Source organism: Myotis davidii, unplaced genomic scaffold, assembly GCF_000327345.1.
Source record: "Myotis davidii unplaced genomic scaffold, ASM32734v1 scaffold739, whole genome shotgun sequence".
Classification (NCBI taxonomy): domain Eukaryota; kingdom Metazoa; phylum Chordata; class Mammalia; order Chiroptera; family Vespertilionidae; genus Myotis; species Myotis davidii.
The window spans coordinates 577252-584878 of record NW_006290355.1 but is presented as its reverse complement, the minus strand read 5'-3'; the positions used below and the strand labels follow the sequence as shown (position 1 = coordinate 584878).

General features: G+C 37.5%; 1 pseudogene; it reads left to right on the top strand.

Moving 5' to 3' along the window:
• Positions 1–7143, top strand: part of LOC102769205 — a 51156-nt pseudogene extending 44013 nt beyond the window's left edge.
• Positions 7144–7627: the final 484 nt, after the last annotated feature.

Below are 7627 nucleotides of genomic sequence, written 5' to 3'. Positions count from 1 at the left end.
ATTCTAATGTGCAGCCAAGGTTGAGAACCATTACTTTATGGGATTAGGTTTGGGTCAGGCAAGGCTTCCCATAGAAGGTGACAGGTGAACTATGTCCTGAAGGATGAGAAGAAATTTTTAAGGTAGAAAATTATAGGCAAGTATATTCCAGAGAGTAGTAACAGTGTAATCAAAGGCTGAGAGTTCAGAAAAAGTCTGGCATATGTGGGAAACTGAAACATGCTATTGTGCTACTTACTGGCAATGACTGACTGTTTCATACAAAGGAACAGCATTCATATGAAAGGAAAACAACAGACAATGACACAGACTAAGTGCCAAACCAGTGGCAAAGCGATGAGTTTAGGGATGCTGGAGTGCTGACCATTCACTATAAACCAGCTTCTGGGAATTTATTGGCGAACAGGGGAATAAGGTTGAACTTGATGTGGAAACTAAGACCTAGACTAGAGGAGAGAATGCAGAAAATAGTTAAGGCAAGAGAAATGACACAATCAAGAAACAAACTTCTCAGGAAGGAAACAGTGGGAGCTACTGACGTTTAGTTTCCTGAGAGCAATGATGCAAAACTTCTGTCAGTAAGGAGGTACTTAGGTGAGATTACACTATTGAACCTAATAATTTTTGGTAGCTTAACAAGCTTCAGGTTTGCCATGTGTATTTGCCTTTGTTATTTGGAATGCAAATTTATTTGGGGGAAATTTCCAACCTCTAACCTCAACCCCCTTTTCCGGAAGGGCTTGAAAGTAATTATACTGCATCTTTTCTTTGTGTGACTGGAAAATACCTGCTAGAATTTTGAAAAAAGTTGGTTACCTTATTTTGAAGAGGTCTAGAATAAATGCAGGAAAATTTGTCCAGGATCATCTTGGATTTTTTTTTTCAGTCAGTCTTTTCTCCCTGACACCTCCTTTTCTACCCTACCCCACACAAAAGCAAACATTGGCTCTCTTTATTTAGATATGTTTAGGGCATTTAGATCATATACCTTTCATCATAATCGATAGGGATAAGAAGTTGGATTGCTTCAGCAAATCTCATTGAAAAGAAAACTGGATGTTGGTGCTTCAGCAAAGATGAATAAATATGAAATGTCACCTATTACCAAGTTATAATCCAGAAACTTGATGTTCCCATTTCTATCCACCTAAAAACTTAGGCAAACCTTGCTTTTTTTTTTCTCTCCTTCCAAAATTCAACCTGGCCAGTAGGCCTTTTATGATAAGACTGGCTGTTTCCCAATTGTCACAGAAATTAACAAAAAGTCAATTAATACAAATATATTTGGAGATGTCCCAGAATCCAAAACAACAAAGAGCCTCCAAAATTATTACTAAATAATGAGAGGACTATAATTTCTTATGAATAGTAAATACCTACATTAAAGTAATGTGTTCTCAAAAAATGTATCGAGTTCCCTTCCTGTTGTATGAGATTAAGAATAATGTGCCCTTTCTGTATGACATGGAAAATAATTTATATTATTATGGAAACCCTTCTATATAACTAGAGTAAAATTATTTTTTCTGTGTGAAATGGATTCCTACCTCCATCCCTCTCAAATTCAGTTACAGTAAGTTTAACCATGGCTGCCTGCCAGGTTGTATCTTGTTTTCTTTGGTGTTTTTATAAGCTTAAACCAGTAGCTATACATGTTTGTGCAATTCTAAACTCAGGATTTATATAAGTAATTTTTCAACTGAATAAAAAATGTTAAAAATATATTTAATTAATGCATGGAAAGCCACTGAAAGAAATATAACACCAAAAGAGATGCTCTTTTTTTTTCCCCTTCATTAATTCACATATCTACAGTATTTATAAACTAATGGATATAGACCTCTCTTGGAATCAGGTTTATCTTCTTATAAACTGGTTGAGTTAATTTTCAGTGGAGCAATTCAGGAAAGCAAATATGTTTTTGAAGTCTTACATGGTGCTAAGATACAGACAGGATTGATTTTCTTTAAAAAAAAATATTTCAATGCTCTTGATGGGATACATGTACCCCTATCTTATCCAAAATCCTCTAAGTCCAAAGCAGGGCCTAGGCTTCAGTTGACCTTTCCTAGAATGAAGAATATCAGAAAAGCAAAATTGCTGGCCCATCAGAACCCCTTCAGCAGTACCTATATTTTGTCTGGTCAGCATTCTGTCTGCCTCCAGCCCAATTTGCTTCTCATTGGAGTGGGTAAACACATAGATTTGCTAAAATATTATTGTATTTCTGTAGGAAGTGCTTTAACTGACATTTCCGCCTCATATTTACCTACCCTGGAATTGAAAATGATAGCTCTGTTGGGCTTCTCATCTACTTTTCCTTCTGTGCCTTCACATCCTTCCCCCTTTCCTACCACTCACTCACACCCTGACTGTCCAATAACAACTCTTTCCTCATATGACCTCAAAGCAGTGTGTATGCCATCTTCTGACCCTTCCCTCCTACATAGGGCTTGCACCCAAGGATCAGACATCACTTGGAATCTACACTAGATTTTACACATACCTAATATGTTATTACCTGAAAAAAGACAGAAAGAAATGGATTTGTTCTATGTAGATATTTAGTTTAATAGGATGTACTCAATAAAGCTATTCATATTCCGTTTCCTACTGTATTAATTCAAGGCTGTCAGCATCAAAAACTTGAGACACAGCAGTAATTTTGAGAATTTCTCACCTTCATCCTATTAAAAATAATTTTTCATTGGCTACAGAAGGGAGGTGCATTTCTTCCTATTTGATATATACCCTGGAAATCTGGCAGAGGGCCATGTATTGTGCTCACTTAATATTAGGTTTGCTCAGACACTACATCCACAAAGTAATTTTAGCTTCAACCTTCCAGGTGAAATATGAAGTGAAAATAAATTAGAAGGAGAAGCTGGTGTTCTCTTATCACATTACATTTTTAGTAAATTTGCTCCTATTGAGTCATTGTAAGGAAAAATAAGAAAAAAATGTGCCTCTGACCTGTTATGGAACAATTAAAATATGATCATCTTCTGCCTTCTACATACCCTATCAATGAACAGGGTCTAAGGAAGTTTTCATTGCCTACCTTTCTATATCTGAATACACATAACTATACATAGCCTATACAGGGAAGAAAAGGTGCACAGCTTACAATGGTCTAGTACTACTACTGCTACCACCACTACTACTATTACTACTACTACCAGCAGTAGCAACAGTTAACATTTATTGGATATTTTCTACATGCTAGGCATTGTGACCAGTACTTTATGTATATCATCTTATTAGATATTTATAAAAGCCCTCTTAAATGTAAGTAATATCATTATCCCATTTTTCAGATGCAAAAACTAAGACTTAAAAAGTAATAGGTCACCCAAGGGTTGAAATTGTGATTTAACAATCATAGCCTTTTCCATAAAGGACAAAAATGTGGCATAAAATCCAGTAGAATAGCTACTTAAAGCTACAGGGGAACCACTTTGTAAAGTACATGATTTTCTAACCATTTTACTATACATCTGAAACTAATACTATATAATAAAGAGGGAATATGCTAATTGACTGTCACACCCTCATAAGATGGCGGTGCCCACAGCCACAAGATGGCGGCACCCAGTCCTTTCAGCCCCGCAGGAGGCCTCAGGTACGCCTGCACCTCCCACTGACTGAGGCTCAGGCAAACAGAGCCAGCCAAGGCACAGACAAGCTTCAGATGGCAGCTGCCCAGCTGCCCAGGGCTGCACCCAAGGTGCCGGCAAGCCTCGGATAATGGCTGCCTAGCCACACAGGGCCTGACTGAGGCTCAGGTAACCAGTGCCTTCAGGTAATAACATATTAGGTATGTGTAAAATCTGGTGTAGATTTATTATATAGTATTATATATATAGATATAATTTCATTATAATTATAATTACTCTCAAAGATAAAGGAATGAATATTGGTAGATACATATAAAACCAAGAACTGGCACCAGATTAAAATATATGAAGCAGTGGCAGCAGCAGAGGTGTGATGGGGCCATTGCCTTTCCCTGATCGGTGGGTCGCCTCTTGCCCCTGAGGGGTCCTGGACTGTGAAAAGGGGCAGGCTGGGCTGAGGGACTCCCCTCTCCAGTGTATGAATTTTCATGCACCAGGCCTCTAGTACAGAATAATATTTAATGCAAACTCTAATTAAAAATAAAAATCCATTAGAATGGAATCAAAGAATAATAGAATAGAAAAAATAAAAAGCATTACATTCACAATCCCAGTAATGCTGTGATTTTTCTTGAACTTTTAAGGACCCATGTTCCCCAAAATTTATACACCCTTTAACAGCTGATAGTTCAATTTGAAAAATGAAATGTATTTTAATAAATTCTGCCTTTATAATTATTCAAAGTGTGTGTGTGTGTATATAATTATAATTATAATGAAATTTTATATATATATATAATTTCATTATAATACAGGTGAGAAATTCTAAAAACTACTGCTGTGTCTCAAGTTTTTGATGCTGACAGCCTTGAATTAATACAGTAAGAAACAGAATATGAATGCCTTCTGTATGTCCACTTTGGAGAAATGTCTATATTAGTCCTTTGCCCATTTTTTAAAAAGACAGTGGGGTATCACCTCACACCTGTCAAAATGGCTATCATCAACAAATGACAAGTTTTGGTGAGGATGTGGTGAAAAAGGAACCCTCATGCACTACTGGTGGGAATGTAGACTGGTGTAGCCATTGTAGAAAAGAGTATGGAGTTTCCTCAAAAATTATTTAAAAAATGGATTTCCCATTTGAACCAGTGACCCCACTTCTAAGAATATATTCTAAGAAACTCAAAATACCAATCAGAAAGAATATATGCACCCCATATGTTTATAGAAGTGCTATTTACAATAGCTAAGATATGGAAACAGCCCAAGTGTCCATCAGTAGATGAGCACCCTTCCCACCCAGCCCCCAACACCCTTCCCTCTGACAGCTGTCAGTCTGTTCTCTGTATCCATGAACCTGTCTCCATATTATTAGTTTATTTTGTTCATTAGATTCCACACATAAGTAAAATCATATGGTACTTGTTTTCTCTGAATAACTTATTTTATTTAGCACAATGCACTTCAGATTCATCCATGATGTTGCAAGTGTAAGATTTCCTTCTTTTTTACGGCTGAGTAGTATTCCACCAAGTAAATGTACCACAGCTTTTTATCCACTCATCTACTGATGGACATTTGGATTGCTTCCAAATATTGGCTATTGTAGATAATGCTGCAATGAACACATGGGGTGCATATATTCTTTTGAATTAGTGTTTCAGATTTCTTCAGATATATTCCCAGAAGTGGAATCACTGGGCATAATGCCGTTCCATTTTTAATTTGAGGTAACTTCATAGTGCTTTCCACAGTGGCTGCATCAATCTGCATTCCCACCAGCAGTGTACCAGGGTTCCCTTTCCTCCACATTCTAAGCAACACTTGTTTGTTGATTTATTGATAATAGCCTTTCTGACAGGTGTGAGTGACATCTCATTGTGGTTTTACTTTGCATTTATCCAATGATTAGTGACGTTATGTTTATTGGACAACTTGCAGCCAATATGTATCTAATATATCCGAAAGTTATATCAGACCCCTATTGAGGATGTAATTAAAACTTTTAGGTGATAAAGATAATTGACCAATATTTAAGTGTGTTTAAGTTATCATCCAAGTAAATTTTCTCTCACTGTAAAGGAAGAAAAGCTACAGAGACTACTATGACAGTTCCAGAAATGAGAATAGAAATTTGTGTAAAATGCAGATGCAGAGAAATCCTTAAAAGCTGAGTAACTCAATCTTTTTCTTATACTGGACTGCAAAGGAGAAAAAAAATTAAATTTACATTCCATATAAATTAATCAATTCATTAATTAAATCCAATGAATGCATTAAAATAAATTCCAATTAATTTAATTTCTCCCTAATGAGAAAAATTAAATACCAATGAATTAAATTTTGTCAGGTAGAGCTTTGGAGGACTCCAAACCATTGTAATATCTAAGATTTCTCCCCTGTATCCAAATCAGTTTTCACCCCTTTGAGGGTAATATTGCCTATAGTGAGAATACATAATTAATATGAAATGAGGAGTGCTCAACCACTAATGAGTGGTGCCTTAATTTGAGCCTCTGTTCTCATTAGCAGGAGGTGATCATGGTTTCACTTACTTCAATGTCATGGGAAAAAGTATGAGATTTCCCCCAAGATTCTCATTCCTGTTGTAAACATACCTTCTCCCACTTATTTAATCAGACAGATGCTGCTGTAATGGGATTTGACAGAGGTAGTTTAAATCCTAAATCATTTAAAATAGGGTTATTATCAAAGTGGATCTTATCTAATCACAAGAATCCTTAAAAATGGTCTGGGTGCTTTACATGGGTGCTTTAACAGGGGGGCATGTGAGGTCATCGCTTGGGCGGGCAGAGTGGGATGGTTTGAAAGAGAGGAAGACCGAATCAGAGCCGGGCATGGCAGTGGACATGGTTCCGCACAGAGCCAAAGATTGCAGTGAGCGTATTTTCAACCTAGTCACCAGTTATAACGTAAGTCGACATGACATGCTGGCCTGGATCAATGAGTCCCTGTAGTTGAATCTGACAAAGGTCGAACAGATGTGCTCAGGGGCTGCCTGTTGTCAGTTTATGGACATGCTGATCCCTGGCTCCATTGCCTTGAAGGACGTGCAATTTCAAGCAAAGCTAGAACATGAATACATCCAGAACCTCAAAATACTACAAGCAGGTTTTAAGAGGATGGGTGTTAAAATAATTATTCCTGTGGACAGATTAGTAAAAGGAAAGTTTCAGGACAATTTTGAATTCGTTCAGTGGTTCAAGAAGTTTTTTGATGCAAACTATGATGGAAAAGACTGTGACCCTGTAGTTGCCAGACAAGGTCAAGAAACTTCAGTGGCTCCCTCCCTTGTTGCTCCAGCTACGAACAAACCGAAGACACCTCTCAGCTCTAGCAGTGCAGCTCCACAGAGGCCCATTGTGACACACAGAGCTACTGCAAAACCTCTAAGGCTGGCCCCGCTGTGGTGCCAAAGAATCCTGGTGTGGGCAATGGGGACCATGAAGCAGCTGAACTGATGCAGCAGATCAAAGTATTCAAACTTAACCCTCATTTTTAGAGGACTCACTGGTTTCTTTTCATCAGCAAAAAGTACCTCTTCTTAAAGTTCACTTTGCAGAAGTTTCACTCTTTTTTCAATAAGTTTGAGTTAGGAGGTTTTGCAGTATTAACATCTAGTTGGTTCACTTAGGGAACAAAGGGCTGACTATGGGCTCACCATATGGATGATGGTAACACTGATTGCTGGAGAAGGTGCTGTTATGAGATACGCTGAGGTGGATACCTCGGTAGCGAAATGTAAAGACTGATTTTAATTTTAAACTAATGTGAAATCTTGGCAGAGAATGTTTTAATAAATAAATGCCTTAAGAGAAAAAAAAATGGTCTGGGTTCTTCCAGGCAAGAAATATTTGATGTGTGAGAGGTCCTATGAAGAGGGCCATGTAACAAGAACCTGAGTGTCCTAGGTGCCAAGGGTAGTGTCCAATCTATAGTCAGCAAAGTAAACTGGGATATCAGTGTCACAACTACTGGCAATGGAT